The sequence below is a fragment of the Stegostoma tigrinum genome, unplaced genomic scaffold (assembly GCF_030684315.1).
Source record: "Stegostoma tigrinum isolate sSteTig4 unplaced genomic scaffold, sSteTig4.hap1 scaffold_466, whole genome shotgun sequence".
NCBI classification, from domain to species: Eukaryota; Metazoa; Chordata; class Chondrichthyes; order Orectolobiformes; family Stegostomatidae; genus Stegostoma; species Stegostoma tigrinum.
Genome location: NW_026728394.1, coordinates 40,138 through 56,898, shown reverse-complemented (window position 1 = coordinate 56,898; position 16,761 = coordinate 40,138). Strand labels below are relative to the sequence as shown.

General features: G+C 43.4%; 2 long non-coding RNA genes and 1 other non-coding gene across 3 annotated transcripts in view; 2 read left to right on the top strand and 1 right to left on the bottom strand.

Annotated features, from left to right (window-relative positions):
• The window catches only part of LOC132208557 (uncharacterized), a 30,129-nt gene that overhangs the window by 3,942 nt on the left and 9,426 nt on the right, over positions 1-16,761 (top strand). The window contains exon 2 of the long non-coding RNA XR_009444677.1: positions 44-208. This is a non-coding gene — a long non-coding RNA (uncharacterized LOC132208557). The remainder of the gene's footprint in view (positions 1-43; positions 209-16,761) is intronic.
• On the top strand, positions 5,232-12,638 carry LOC132208558 (uncharacterized). Its single transcript, XR_009444678.1, has 2 exons — positions 5,232-5,301; positions 10,883-12,638. It is a non-coding gene; the product is annotated as an uncharacterized LOC132208558 (long non-coding RNA).
• LOC132208559 (U2 spliceosomal RNA) lies at positions 14,949-15,140 on the bottom strand. Its single transcript, XR_009444679.1, has one exon. It is a non-coding gene; the product is annotated as a U2 spliceosomal RNA (small nuclear RNA).

Genomic DNA, 16,761 nt, shown 5'->3' with positions numbered 1-16,761 from the left:
TTTGCACTTCTGCAACATTTACTGTGTGTTTCTCCTTCCACAGATACCAGCGATCGTTGCCAAAGCCCTGTTACCTGTGGAGAAGGTGATGTTTAACTTTCGTGTGCTACTGCAGTTTGTATGATAAAGGTGCTCTCACAATGCTCCATTTGAGAAGTTACAGATCATTCATCTAGCGATACTGAAGAGCTACTGAAGAGCTAATGGTGTATGTCCAAATCAACAAACTATTTGTATTTTTATCATGTTTTATAATTTCACAAAAATATTATCAACAAACTTTTGACGTAAGGCCATATTAGGTCAGGTGACCAAAAAGTTACCAAATCTACAGGTTTTCCTGACTCTCTCAAGGAAAGCAAACCTAAGAGGTTTATCAGGGGAATTCCAGATCACGTTTTCTGGCAACTTTAGAAACAGCCTCCAATAGTGAAGGGATGATTAAACGCATTGTTGGAGTCTGGAACTAAATGAGTTATCCAAGTCTTGAAGGTTGTTTGGTGCAGGGAGATAGGGCTCATCACAGCCAGGAATTAAATCACTGGTGAGAATTTTAAATTGTTGCTTATAAATAGGAGCCTTTGTGGGTCAGGGAGCACAGCAGTGATGGTGAACAGGTCTTGGTACAAATGAACTTGTGTGCAGCAGAATTTTAGGTATTCTTGAGGTTGCAGGGATGTTGAATGTGGGAGGCCGACTGGCAGTGAGTTTGGATAGTTAAGTCTAGAGGTAACACAGGAATAGATGAGAGGTTCAGCAGATGAGCTGAAACTAAGGTGTCACTGTCAGTCATTGTCACTGAAGTGGAAGTAAGTGGTTTTTGTGCAGAGCTCTGCTGTTTACCCTCCCCTCACCTCAGGAATTCAGCTGTTTGTGAATTTGCGGATCAAGTCTGTAATAAGATCAGGAACCGAGTGCCCACCATGGCCCATGCTGGGTGTCACTGAGCAGGTTACTGCTGAGTAAGTGCTGCTTACGACCGCTGTCGACGACGCCTTCCATCACTTTACTGATGATAGAGAGTAGATTGCTTGAGGGGAAATTGGTCGGGTTCAATTTTCAGTGTTTCTGTGCTGAACAGACCTGGGCAGTTTCCCAAATTGTTAGTAGATGCCAGCGCTGTAGCAGAACTGAAATAGTTTGGCTTGGATGCTAGCAAGCTCTAGAGCACTAGTCATCGCTACTATTGTCAGAGTGTTGCCAGGGCCCATAACCTTTGCACTGTTCATTCATTTCTTTAATATCATGTGAAATGAATCAAATTGGATGAAAACTCACATCTCTGTTGGGGACCTCTGGAGAAGGCTGAGATGGATCATCCAGTTGGCACTTCTGGCTGAAGATTGCTGCAGACTTGTCTTTTGCATGGATAGGTTGGGGTCCTGTGTCGGGTAAAGATGGGGATTTTTGGCATTCTTCCTCCAGTGAGTTGTTTAATTGTCCATCACCGTTCACGACTGGGTGTGGCAGAACTGCAGAGCTTGCATCTGATCTATTGGTTATGGGGTGGCTTAGCTCTAACTCTTGCTGCTTATGCTATTTGGCATGCAGATAGTCCTGTTTGGTGGTTTTACCAGGTTGGCACCTTATTTTTTAGGTATGCCTGGTGCTGCCCTTGGCGTGCCCTCCAATACTCTCCGTTCAACCAGTGTTGGTCCCCTGGATCAATGGCAATGGCTGTCTGTAGGATATGCTGGGCCATGAGGTTACAGATTGTGCTGGAGAAGGTCTGCTACTGTTGCAGTCTCTCTCAAAGCCTCATAGATATCTGGTTTTGAGCTCCTGTGTCTGTTCCAAGTCTGTCCCTTTTAGCCGAAGTTAGTGCCACCCAACGCAATGGGGGGTATTCTCAAGTTTAAGATGAGGCTTTGTCTCCACAGGACTGTGCGGTGGTTGCTGTTAACAATCCTGTCATGGACAGATGCCTCTGCAGCTGGGAAATTGGTGATGATGAGATCAGCTATATTTTCCCCGTTTTGGTGCGTCAGCACCTGCTGCAGTCCCAGCCAAGCAGCTTTGTCCTTCAGGACCCGACCAGCCTGATTGGTAATCCTCCTGCAAACTACTCCTGATGTGGACATTGAGTCCATTTAGTGCTATTCACACTCGCAGTGCTTTCTCTAAGTGCTGTTCAACATGATGGAGTTTTTTGTTTCTTAAAATTCCCTCTTGGGATGTGGAAATCGCTGGCTGGACCAGCGTTTATAACCTGGAAGGCAGTTAAGAGTCAAGCACATCACTATGGGTTTGGAGTCACATGTCATCCAGACCAGGTAAGGATGGCACATTTCCGGAAAGGGCATAAGTGAACCAGATGGGTCTTTCCTGATAATTGGCAATGGTTTCATGGTCATCATGAGAATCTTAGTTCCAGATCATTATTTAATTCATGTTTCACCATCTGCCATGGCAGGATGCGAACCCAGGTCCCCAGAATGTTACCTGGGTCTCTGGATTAATAATCTAGCGATAATACTACTGCTGATTTATCAACCAAGGGAGGATGGTACATGGTAATCAGCAGGAGCCGTGAGACTTCCAGGCGTCAGAGTCAAAGTTGAGTACTCCCAGGTCAAATAATCTGGTCAGAATAGCACTGTGCTGTCACGTCTGCTGGGACAGGGCTTCACTAAGGACAATGATAGTGGTGTGTGTCATTGTTTGCCAGGTATGTTTCCATGAGTCTGACACTGTTCCTTGACTCGTCTTTGAAGCGGCTCTCCAAATTTTGCCACTAGCCCCCAGATATTATTAAGCAGGAGTTTGGGGGGCCGATAGGGCTGATTCTGCAGTTGTCTTTCCTAGTTCCCTGGTAGATGCCAAATGGGCCACCCAGCTTCATTCCTTTGTTGAAACTTTGCAGTGATTTGCAACTGAGTGGCTTGCTGAGGTTGGCAAATTTCTTTCCCCAAAGGACATTAGATTTTTTTTTCACTCTGTCATCAGCAATTGTTGCCATGGCAACCAGTTGATTCTTCCAGTTTTTTTAATTGAATTCAAATTCCACCATCTGCTGAGATAGGATTTGAACCTGGACTTCTGTTGTACATTTTAACATTCTGGATAAAAGTTAGTCATCAGGTTTGTTCACTCATTTTTAAATATCACTAACACAGGCATTGTTTCTTTGCAAAACACTGTCCATCATCCTGTCTCCTCCATCCTCCGCTCCAACAGCAAGTGAAGGAGACACATGCAGTTTCTATGTCACTAAGATTGAGACAATCCAATCAGCTGCCTCTGCTGCTTCCCTCTCTTCCACAAGCCCACCAAACCAAATTGCCTAGCATGTTGCTCCTCGTTTTAGGCTTAAACTTGCATCTTTGTCCAGTTTCATGTCAAGCCTTATCAGAGCTCATCTTAACCCTTTGCCCTATTCTCACTAAACTACAAATATTCCAACTCTTATTTCTCCTCCTCCTCCTCCCTGCCTCTTCCCCCATGCCAATTCACAGATATTGTTACTTGTTCTGTCTGTTTCTCTTTTCTGGTTATGTCCTTCTCACCCATTCTGTTTAAAACCAATGTTCGACCTCACCGTCATTGGAAAATCCCACTCCATCTCTCTTTCCTGTCTGAAATCCATGTAGTAAATGTCCCTCAAGGATCTATCCTTGGCCCATGCTGTTTCTCACCAACATACTTCCAGGAGGTGAGATCTTCGACAAGCACTGTGTTAACTTTCACATGTATTCTACAATGTTCAGATCTAACTCGTCTCCATCACTTTGCTCCACTGTTACTCAATTATAAAACTGCTTTTCATGCTTCCACTACTTGATTAGCTGAAATTTCCTCCAATAACACTTTGTGATAGTAAAACACATTGCCTTCAGTTATTATTACAAATTATTTTTCCTTACTATTGTACTGAATCCATCCCTCTCATTGGGAACTGTCTGAGGCTGAACTGCACCCTTCTCAATAATGCTCTCATATCTGGTCTCAAGATGAACATCTTACCGTACATTTCAATCACAAATGCCAGAAATTTCAATCTCTAAAATGCTCCTTCTCTCCACCTCACTCCAGCTCATTCGCGACTGAAACCCCTTACCCATGTCTGTGTTGCCTTAAGCTTGACAATTCCAAAAGAGAACCCTCTCCTCTGCCTTATCAAGAATCTGCTCCCACGATGAGAAATATTCCCTCAGCATTTATCCTGTCAACTCCCTTGAGAATCCTCTATTTTTAATTAGAACATCTCTCATTCTTCAAAAAAATCTAGTTAGTATATTCCAGACCTGTTTAGTCTTAGCTTAAAACATAATCCCTCCAAACCAATGATCATCTTAGTTCAACTTCTTTGAAATGCCTCCAGTGAAGTGATATACTTGCTCGAATAAGTGGACCAAAAAAGCTGCTCACATTCTTCCAGATGTGGTCTTGCCAGCAAGTTGTATATTTGTCCTAAGACATGTATTCCAAACTCTTCTACTGCAAACACCTTGACATAAGGATAACATCCCATGACCCTTCCCGATTACCTGTTGCAACTGTGTGCTCGCTTCATGCTTCCTGCACAATTATTCCTGAATCCCTTTTGTGTTGCAGTTTTCCACAGTTTTTACATTTTTAAATAACACTGTTCTTCGGTCATCTCCTCAAAAAATAGCAACTTCTCATTTTCCCAAATTATACTCCATTTGCCGACTTGTCGCCCATTTATCAATATCTCTCCATAAACTCTAACCCTCATGGAACTTGACTGTTATCCCTTTTTATGAGATCCTCCCTCATTCTTCTCATCTTTTTGTTGGGAGCACTGGGCAACATGACACATATGTAATTGCTGCCTTTTTAAGGGGCGTTTTTTCAAATGACTGGGAGAAGCTTACTGCCCATTTCTCAGAATCGAGACAACTTGTTCATCAAGTTGCATTGGGCCGGAAAAGCTGATGTCTCATTGTGGCAGTGCAGCAGCACAGAAGGAAAGAAAAGGAAGCAAATCCTGCTGCCTGCATCGCACTAAATCTTGGCCATTCTTTGCCTTGTGTCAAACACCTGTTGTTCTGTTCAGTGACATGAAGCCCCAATGTGGAAATTCCGAGAAACCCAAATAGAAATCCCTCAAATCAGCTGCTGACTCCCACAAGGAATAATGTGCAGCAGGAACAATGCACAGTTACCCTCGGCCAGGAGGAGGGGATGTTGTGGATTTCTACTCTGACAGTGATGGATTTTATGAATTTGTGTTACAGGATATTACAAGTGGACTTTCAGGTAAGAACCTCAATAATTGTAACACCAAACTCTGACAGAATTACTCAATTCATCAGGACCTGGATATTCGCATTGTGTGTGAGTATTGTGTTCCTGCTCATTCCCATTTGCCATGTAAAATTTCTCTCTTATTACTCCATTCTCTCAATAGATCTTTCCTACAACTTTCAATATATGTCCTGTAGTCCTTTTTTATGGCCAGTTGTGTACGTTTTACCATTCTAATGTTTATCTTTTGTAAACACCTCCTATCAAAGGTCCCCTCAAAATCCTTTGTTACAAGGAGATCAATCTCCGTTTCCCCAAGCACCTGATTACCCAATGACAGTTTGCTTCTTGTGTGTGAGGCACTCATCCACTTTTCATTTCCACTTACCTGCATGAGTACAGCCCCAACAATATTAAAGGAAGTTAACATCCTCCAGATGAAGCAGTGTCGGAGTGGTGTCCCATCCACCACATTCAACATTCCCCTCTACACCACTGAGGCAAAGTGGCATCACTGTGCCTAAGGTGAAGTCACCATTATCCTACCTGACCATAGGGCTAGTTTAACCTGAAGATTACCACACCCCAGGCAAGGGGAGAGGTTGAGAATGAGAGTCCATCTATTGTCGATGGATATTCTCAATATGTACCAGCAATACCTAAGTCACATGAAATTATAACTTTAAAAAAAACCCTATCCATGCAACTAAAAACCCTCTTCGTACAAACCATTCTGTTAAATCTCCTCTGCCCCCTATCAGGGACCCTCCCGTCCTTCACGGTGTGTGGGGGATCTTTGGTTTGCACAGACTCAGCTCGTCTCTGTTCCTGTCTGTGATGTCATCATGCTGTGACAATGGCACTGAGCCTCACTCTCTGTGAGGGTGGTAGGCACAGAGATCCTCATAGCGTTTAAGGCATATTTAGATGCACACTTGTGATGCCAACACAGACAAGTGTATGGGCCAAGTGCTGGAAAATTAGATTAGAATAGTTAGGGTGTGGTTTTTAACCAGCCCAGGCTGTATGGGCCACAAAGCCTTTTTCTGTGCTGTAGACCTCCGAGACTCTTCACATAGGAAGATGCCCAGCAATATTTCAAGTTATTTCAGAAAATGAGATATTAGACTAAATGACTCATGATTGGTCAGTGTTTTCGGGAGTAAAGTGAGGTATAGAGGGAAAGCGGTTGACTTCAATTCTGGGGCCTGAAGCCCAGGAAATTGAAAGTGCTGCCATCATGTGGATGAATAAAAATAAGGATTGTATTAGAGGAAAGAAATATCGTTCTTGTATCACTGATCTGTGAGGCTGGATGATATGAGAGACAGGAAGGGTTCTGAGACTGGAGAAGACTACAAAAATAGAGAAAAGTGAGCTTGGAGGAGATTACAGAAATGGGGAAGATTGTGAGGCTGGAGGAGACCAGACAGAGGGAGTTTGTGACGGTAAAGACAATTATAGAGCTAAAGAAGTTTGTGGGCTGGAGGAGATGACAGATAAGGTGGTCTGTGAGACTGGAGGAATCTAGATAGATGGTGTGAGTTGAGGCTGGAGGGGGATTCCAACGATAGGCAGGTCATGAGGCTGGAGAGGGATTCCACAGATGTGAAGGGTGTTGAGACTCGAGAATGATGCCTGCAACAATGCAGGTAGTGAGGCTTGAGGGCATGATCTGGAGGGTAGTGAGGTCTGAGGTATGATTCCTGCAGTAGGGAGGGTAGTGAGGCTCCAGGGTGGATTATTATCATAACAGCACAGTGGTGTACTTACAGCAGATGGAGTGCAGCAGTAATAGAAAGTACCACTTTCTCCAAATTGAATAAAAGTGGAAATCAATATTAGCCTGTGCAGCAAAGGCCACATCCCATAAGTCAATTAAAATTGATGGGTCTCTGGTTTGGAGAGAGTGAACAAAAGCTCAGGTAATTCTCCATTGTAGCAATGTTTGGTAACCGTGGAGTACAACATTCAGATAATTGGCAAAAAATGCAGAGTGAAAATGTGAAGAGTGTTTGACTCAGCAAGTTCCCAGGATCTGGAACAGTCTGAATGGCAGCTGGATGCAGATTTAGCAGTTATTCTCAAAAAAGAGTTTGGATTTAACTTTTCAAGGAATGATGGGCAAATGGTGGGGGAATTGTTTCAGTTTTGCAGCACCTCCAGAGTGAGAGTGAAGCCTTTGACACGATTCCACATGGTAGACTGATACGTAAAGTTAGATCACATGTGATTCAGGAAGAGCTCGCTAATTGGAAGCGGAATTGGCTCAGTTGGAGGAGAGACGGTGGTGCTGGAGGATTTTTCAGAGTGGAGTTCTGTGACCAGCATGTTCCACAGCATTTGGCACAGGGTCCACTTTTGTTTCTCATTTATATTAATGATTTGGATGAGAATTTAAGGGACAAGATTAGTAAGTTTGCAGATGATACTAGAATTAGTGGTATGAAATGTTGGTATAGTGGTCAGTGAAGGTTATCGAAGATGACAGCAAGATCTTGATCAATTATGTCAATGGGTTGAGGAGTGGAGGATGAAGTTCAATTTGAATAAATGTGAGACATTGTATTTTGGTAAAATGAACCGGGTAGGACTTGCACAATTGATGGTTGCACCCAGGGTAGTGTTGTGGAACAGAGAAATGCTGAGATTCAAGTGCATAATTCTTTGAAGTTTATGTAGACAAGTAGACAGAGTGATTAATAAGTTGTTTAGCTCACTTCCTTTCATTGCTCAGACCTTAGAGTCTCAGAGTTGGGATGTTATGTTGAGGTTGTACAGGACATTGTTTTGGCTTCATTTGAGGTATTGTGTGCAGCTCTGGTCGCCCTGTTACAGGAAGGACATTATTATTAAACTGGAGACAGTTCAGAATAGACTTGCTGGGATGTTGCCAGGAATGGAGGGCTTGATTATCAAATAGACGGCCAAAGCTGGCACTTTTCTCACTGCAGCATAATGGGTTAACGAGTGGCCTTGGAGGTTCATAAAATCATGAGGGCACAGATTATGCAAATAGCAAGGGTTTATTCACAAGGTTGGCTGATTTCAAGACAAGCGGACATGTGTGTAAGGTGAGAGGAGAAAGACATATTTAAAAAGACATGAGGGAAACTTTTATTTTTATGGAGTTTTCCATGTGTGGAACAAACTTTCAGAGGAAGTGGCAGATACAGGTACAGCCACGTTGTTTAAAAGACATTTGAATTAGGACATAGACAAGAGAGGTTTAGAGGAGTATATGCCAGATGCAGGCAGATGTGATCAGTTTAAAATAAAACTTATTTATTTAATATACATTTCAAAATTCTAAATTGGAGTAAGGCCAACTTTGACATTGTTGGGCAAGAACTTGCAAAAGATGATCCAGAGAGGTAATATGCAGGTCAAGGAATGCTTGGAAAGTGGGAGGTCTTCAAAACTAAAATAAGGAGAGCCCAGACACAATATGTTCCTGTTCATGTGAAGGGCAAGGCTGGTAAATGTAGGGGATACTGGCTGACTGGAGAAATTGAGGCTGTGGTCAAGAAAAAGGCGGCAGCACATGTCGGGTATTGACAGCAGGAATTAGGTCAATCCCTCGAAGTACAAGGGCAGTAGGATTATACTCGAGAAATCAGGACGGCAAAAAGGAGACATGAGCTATCTTTGGCAAATCAAGTTAAGGGGAATCCCAAGAGATTCTGAAACTTCATTTGGGACAAAAAAGCAACTAGGGAGAAAATAGGGCCCCTTTAAAGATCAACGAGGCTGTCTGTGTGGAACTGCAGGCTGAGATAGTGAATGAGTATTTCGCATTAGTATTTACTGCAGAGAAGGATATGGAAGTGAGAGAGCTTGGAAACATAAATAGTGAGTCGTGAGAAGTGTCTATATTACAGAGATCTAGGTGCTAGATGTCTTAAAATGCATAAAGGTGGATAGGTTCCTGGCACCTGATCAGGTGTTACCCACAAACTCTGGGAGAAGCTGGGGAAGCAATTGCTGGCCCCTTGCTGAGGTATTTGTATCACTGACACTAGTGAAGTGCCAGAAGGCCGGGTGGCTAATGTGGTGTCATTCTTTAAGGAAAAGCCACGGGACCATCGACCGTTGAGCCTGATGTCAGTGGTGGGTAAGTTGCTGGTGGGGATTCTGAGGGACAGGATTTGCATGTGTTTAGAGAAGCAAAGACTGATTAGGGATAGTCAACATGGCTTTGTGAGTAGGAAATCTTGTCTCATTAACTTGATTGCCTTCTTCGTCACTTCTTCAAAAAACTCAAAGCAGTGGACATTGTCTATTATGGACTTCAGCAAGGCATTCACCAAAGCTCCACATGACAGATTGGTTAGCAAGATTAGATCAAATGGAACCCAGGGAGAGTTAGCTATTTGAAACAAAATTGGCTTGAAGGTAGGAGACAAGATCATGGTCAGCTGGGGGAGAGTGGATTCAGTCTAGATGACTATGAACAGCAGTGTGCTGCAAGGATCGGTGCTGGGTCCACTGCTTTTTTTTAATCATTGATGCAAATCATGCGGAATGAATATTGGAGGAATGGTTAGTAAGTTTGCAGATGACACTAAAATTGTTGTTGTAGTAGACAGCAAAGGCGTTTACTTCCCAAGCACAATGGGAACATAATCACATGGGTTGATGTGCCAAGGAGTGATAGAAATAAGTTTTTAGTTCAGATAAATGTGAGCAATTGCATTATGGTAATGCAAATCAGCGCAGGACTTAAACAGTTAATGATGAGGCCCTGGGGACTGTTATGCAACAGGGACTCCTTGGGGTGCATGTGCACAGTTCCTTGAAGGTGGATTGCAGGTACAGAAGGTAGTGAAGATGATATTTGCTCTGCTTGCATTTATTGGTCAGTGCATTGAGCGTAGGAGTTGGGAGGTCAATGTTATAGGCTGAACAAGGCATTGATTATGCTGCTTTTGGAATACTGTGTTCAGTTCTGGTCTCCCTGCTATAGGAATGATGCTGTTGAACTTGGCAGGGTGCAGAAAAGATTTACAAGGATGTTGCAAGAGGTGGAATTTTGAGCTGTAGGGAGAAGTTGAATATGCTGGGTCTATTTTCCCTGGAGCATTGAAGGCTGAGGGGTGACCTTATAGAGGTTGTTAAAATTATGGTGGGCGTAGGGTGAATGGCCAAGATTGTTTTCCCAGGTTAGGGGAGACTAGAACTAATAACATTGGCTTTAGCCGAGAGGGAAAGTCTTAAAAGGGAACCAAAAGAACTGCAGATGCCTTAAATCTAAAAAAAAACAAATTTGCTGGAAAAGCCTAGCAGGTTTGGCAGCATCTGTGGAGGAGAGAAGAGTTTCGGGTTCTGAGGAAGGGTCACCGGTCCTGAAATGTTAACTTTTTTTCCTCCTTAACAGATGCTACAGGCCTGCTGAGCTTTTCCAGCGAATTTGTTTTTTTTAAAAAGGGAAAGTGGGTGGTGCCTGTGTAGAATGAGCTGCCAGAGGAACTGGTGGAAGCTGGTACAGTTACCCATCCAGATACCTTTTAAATGTTGTATGTGAATAGGAAGGGTGTCGCAGAGTATAGGTCAAATGCTTGCAAATGGGATTAGATTAATTTGGGATATCTAGTCAGCATGGACAACTGGGACCAAAGGGATTGTTTTGTGCTGTACAATGCTGATGAAGCATTTTTTGTTTTCATTTCAGATTCCCACAATTTTACTTCTGCACTATTCTTAACCTTTCGATCCCTCTGAAAGACTGAGTTACAGATCTATACAATGACTGTCCTTCCTCGCTGGCTTCCCCCACCTCTCTTTTGGTAGTTTTATGCAAACACTGACTGGATCCCTTACCTGGAGGATATTTATGAATGAATTTGTTCTAATGGTGATCCAGCATTTTCCCCAAGTATCGCTCCACACATGCCCAGAGAATTTCTCAGTTTCACAATCTGTGTCCTTCTGGTTTCTTACTCGCTACACTTAACTTTCTGTTTGAAAGTATAGTCTGCAGTTGGAGAATTTTAACAGGTCCACATCCAGGTCTGACGGTCACTTTGTTTATCACAACCCAATTATCTCAGGGTTTTGAACATTGAAGGAAAACGCAGCACTCACATTGGGGAGAAATGCACATGGTGTGTGTGTTGAAGAGTCTGTGAAGATTCATCTGAAATGTCCGAACACCAGTGCAGTGACACTGGGAGACAGTGTGGAAATGTGCAGATTACAGGAAGGAATTTCTTCATCCATCCCAGCTAGAAACTGACCACCAGAGTCACACTGGAGAGAGACCATTGGCCTGTTCTGCATGAGGGAAAGGCTTTGCTGATTCGAATTCCCCGCTGATACACCAGCGAGTTCACTCTGGGGAGAGACCTTTCATGAGCTCTGAGTGTGGGAAGGGATTCATTGTCATCCAAACTGTTAACACACCAGCGAGTTCACAGACAACCACAGTTGAAGAACTTTGCTGTCACTCTCACTATCAAATGAACCATGGTTTTGGGCTGTTTGTACAGATGTTACCGACCCCTGCTCAATTAAAGGTGCTGGTATTGTGAATAAAATGTCACACTAACAGTTGTGTAAGGTAGAGCTTGGAAATAGTCACGTTGTCACAACACGTCGACACATTCGCACTGACTAAAGACTATCCACCTGCACGATATGTGAAAAGGGACTTGCTGGTTCATCAGGACTGGTTAACTGCCAGCAAATTTCTGAATAAGTTGATTGGTTTGAATATAGCTAACAGTAGAATCAAAAATAGTATCAGTGATAATGGGAACTGCAGATGCTGGAGAATCCAAGACAACGAAGTGTGGAGCTGGATGAACACAGCAGGCCAAGCAGCATCTCAGGAGCACAAAAGCTGACTTTTCGGGCCTAGAGAAGGGTCAAGGCCTGAAACGTCAGCTTTTGTGCTCCTGAGATGCTGCTTGACCTGTTGTGTTCATCCAGCTCCACACATTGTTATAGTAGATTCAAAAACCATGTGTTTTGGGCTTGTTGCTGGAGATCATAGAATCCCTCCAGTGTGGGAGCAGACCATTTAGCCCATCATGTCCGCACTGACCTGACAAACAGTGTCTTACCCAGACACTGTCTGCGTGAGTTTCCTCCAGATGCTCTGGTTTCCTCCCACAGTCCAAAACTGTGCAAATTATGTAGATTGACTATGCTAAATTGCCCATAGTATCTTGTGTGCAAAATGCAGGCATAGGGTGGGTAGGGTGTGAGACTGGGTGGGATGCTCTTTGCAGGGTTGATATTGACTGAATGGCCATCTTCCACACTGTAGGAATTCTGTGATGATCTCGATGGCCCTTTATTTGTTAGACAGGTCTGCACACCTTTACAATGACGGATTCTGTTGCTCTCCACAGACATTTGTTTATTGGAAACAATGTAATCTTTCATTTTGTGGATAAAAATCAAAGGAAAGTTTTAAATCCAAACATAGGATTGGGCTGAGTCATGTCCTATAATCCCTGATTGCATTTTCCCAGTCGGCTATGAAACCTGGTGACCGCTGTGACTCTGCCTGGGGGCATTGCAGTCTCTTCAGCTCTTTACCTGGTGTCCATAGCAGTGATGGATCTCATGATGGAAACATAAACCAAGACATTGTATGATTTCTAGTACATATTTTCTATTTAGTCTTCTGTCCGTCACTTCCCTAGAGGCTGAGATACTGTTCTGGGGACCTAGGTGTGAATCCATCTGGAAATAAGAATTTGATGATGACTGTGAATCCATTGTCTTTGTTGGAAAAAACCCATCTGTTCACCAACGGCCTTTAGGGAAGGAAACTGCCATTCTTATCCAGTGATGTGATCATCCCATGAATGAATTTTTTTTAAAAAAATGTAAAAAAAACTCCTGCCAATACGTTTAACTCTGTCTTAATTTATTTGACAGCTGATGGTTCAAACTGCTTGTTGGTCACTTTCTCTTTTGATCAAGTTGTGGCCATTTCGTGGTTGAAACCATAGTAATTCTCGTACAAATAGTGCATGCTCTGACATGCCACTTAGGAACCAGACATCCACGTTGACCATATCCTGATGCTGTTTACCATGAAAGCGAAATTCTTCACCATCTTATCTACTTGTGCTGCTGTTTCAGGGAGCTATGGACTTGAACCTCCCAAACTCCCAAAAACCTTGAGCATTTCATCAAACTGACCTCCAATGGCAGGAATGGACAGGGTCAGCTTGGATTGATGAACATAATTCAGGCTCAACAAGTCTATTGCAGCATTTTGAGAATGTAATTAGTGAGTGTGGCCACCTCTCTGTACTGTAGTGATACAGATTCCCTGATCCTGATTGCCCCAATGGCTGACTGACACTGTCAAAGTCCCTGGGCTGATATCAAATGATTCCTTGGACATGCTGTGTCAGGATCCCCTGACTGAATCCTGTCTCCCTTGCCCTGACTGAGAACTGTTTCCCTGAGACTTGTAGACGTGACCATTTGGTTGAAAAAAATGCATTAGTTGCCACAGCTGCTGACCAGCCCTTGACTGACTGCTGGTAATAACGATGCTAAGCTGCCTGACTTATGCCTGTGATAAGCAACCAGGCAAGACAGGAGCACTGTGGGACATTAGGTTCTAGTTGAGACATCAAAGTGCAAAAATGCCAGGGAAAGGCAGAGACATTGTGCCAGGCCCTGAGCAGAACATGCCTCAGGTGCTGAAAAGCATGTAGAGTTCTGACAGCAACAATGTACTTTTTGGGCATCTTGATGTAGCATTTTTATTTCACTCTGGCTCATTTTGCTAGATCCGCAAATATCTATTGGTCTGGCTAATGTGAGAAATGGCTTTTGGCGTAATATGCCACTGACTTGGTCATTCACAGTTGTGTCCCACATCAGTGAGTCAGTAATCTGATTAAACTCATAGGCCTCGACTTGCGAAAAATAAAGCAGCCACGTGCACATCTGTTTGATTGGTTGCTTTTGCACTCAAATGAAAAATGTGCGTTGTATACACCATATCCTTTCCTGGCTCACAGTGTTCCCAAAATCTCTCATTCAATACATCCAAGTCATCATCATCAAATTCAAAATTAGTGAATACTTCGATAGCATTTTTTTGTGAAATGCTATTTGTAATGAGGTAGTGTTGGCAGGTGATTTTCTTTTACTTCTGATGCCATGTGTGAATATTCAGGGATGGTGTTGGTGGGAAGGTGCAGCATGTACCAGGGATGAGGCAATAATATTCAGAGTAAGTGCTGACCATGCAGAAAAGGAGAGATTAACGTTTACCTTGGAACAAGCATATTTAGAGAAAGTTGGGTGAAAGTACTGAGAGAAAGCATTTCAGTGGTACGGTGGCTCAGTGGTTTGCACTGCTGCCTCACAGCACTCGGACCCGGGTTCGATTCCAGCCTTGGGCGACTGCCTGTGTAGAGTTTGCACATTCTCCCCATTTCTGTGTGAGTTTACTCCCACAGTCCAAAGATGTGCAGGTTAGGTGGACTGGCTGTGCTAAATTGCCTGTTGTATTCAGGGAGGGGTACATTAGGAGGGTTATAGATCTGGCTGGGATGCTGTGAGGTTTGGTGTGGACTTGTTGGGCTGAAGGGCCTGTTTCCACACTGTAGGAATTCCATGATTATGGTTCCAGAGCATTGAGCATATCCCAGCATATCGAGGATAGTAGGAACTTCAAATGCTGGAGAATCTGAGATAACAAGGTGTTTGGACCTAGGATTTTTCAAGTTTTGATCAGTCTGCTTTTAAAATTGGTTTAATAAGACTTCATCATTCCTGGGAACACTGCAATACCACAATAATGCATGGAGAAAGCTCGTATTCCAACTCCCTGCTCCAAAAATCAGTTTAATATAGGGTCCTTAGGCAAAGGACATATCAGATATTAAAGCTGATAGGGACAAATGCTTTTTCTGTGGTGTTGTCTTCACACCAAAACGACTAAAAGCAAGGCCATGTTTCCACACATGAGATAGCCACCAACTGTGAACACTTGGTATAATAAACACTTGATCCTATTTTCCACCAGCCTGACTGTGTGCAAAGACTTGTAAATCACTGCTGACAGTTTTTACTGTTGTTCCCAAACTCCTGGGTTTCTTAACCAGGGCAAAGAAGTCAGATTGCACCAGTGCTTTTTCATCACTTTTCTAGAAAACATCTTCGTAGTGAATGTAGATCATCGAAAATGTACCAATCAGATGAGGTAGGGCAGAGCTGACGTCACCAACAAGCCTCATCAACCAGCTCCATGACTAGCAGCGGGTCAGTGAGATTGCAGCAACAATCGGCAGAGAACGGCACGCTCAGAGAATGTCCCAGCACAGAGGAAGGTGCTTCAGCCTGTCACTCTCTGCATCAGCTTTCTGTATGGGTAACTTCACCAGTCCCTCCCGATGCCCTGTAAATCTCATCATTCAACTCTCTCCTGAGGGCCATGAATAATTCTGCTTCCAGCGCCCTCTCAGGCAGTGCACAGCCGGCAGGAACCACTCGCTGAAGATGGTGGGTCCCCCTCCCTTGATAAATGTGACTCTTTGTTACAAAAAAAAGGCGAATCACTATCCCCTCCCTCCAAATCCATCCCACCCCGTCTATTTCTTTGGAATGTGTAACTGCCTGCAGTGTCAATGTGCCTGCAGTTGCTAAAAGGGTCTGATTTTTATGCCATTCTATTCTGTGCACTAAGCAAACTGAACTGTTAGCAATGCATAAAAATGCCTGCCTCTTCCCAAATCAAATCAAATACTTGAAACAAATTCTAATTCTGATCAAGTAATATCCCTGTCAGGAAGTACTGGGTCACAGTTACAAACAGAATTTCTTAGACTAATCCATCTGACCTGGAATATATGAACTCTGGTCCCCAAACCACTCCAACATCCCTAACGTCACTCCCCGCCCTTCATGGAAATGAGCAGCGTGATGCTGCTGGATATTAAGTTCAGTACCTTGAAAAGTCACAAATGGTTTGGCTTCGACTCCAAACATTCCAATTACAATCTGGTAATTTAGAATTGCAAATTAAGATCCGAGAGCTGCAGAGATATAAAGGATGGAAACAGACTGATTGCTGCAACTTGTCTATTCGAACCAGATATCCTAAGTTATTTTAGTCCCATTTGCCAACATTTGGCCCCTATCCCTCCGTCCCCTTCCTATTCATTTACCAATCCTGATGCTGTTTAAGAGCTGGGATTGTACCACCTCCTCCGTACATGCAGCATTCTCTACATGTAAAACTGTCCCTCAGGTCCCTTTTAAACCTTTCGCCTGTCAACTTAAACCATGCTCTCAGGTTTGGATTCCTTTCCTTGAGAAAAAGATATTGACAATTCACCCCATCCAAGCCCCTCATGATTTTATAAACCTCTGTAAGGTCACGCCTCAGCCTATGACGTTACAGGGAATCAGCTCCGGCCTATTCAGCCGCCTCTTCCTGTCGCTCAAACTATTCAATCCAAGCACCACTCTTGTAAATGTTTTTTTTCCTGAAACCTTTCAGTTAAACAATTTTCCTGTAGCAGGGATATTATAACTGAATGCAGTATTCGAAAAGTGGCAATGTTCTGT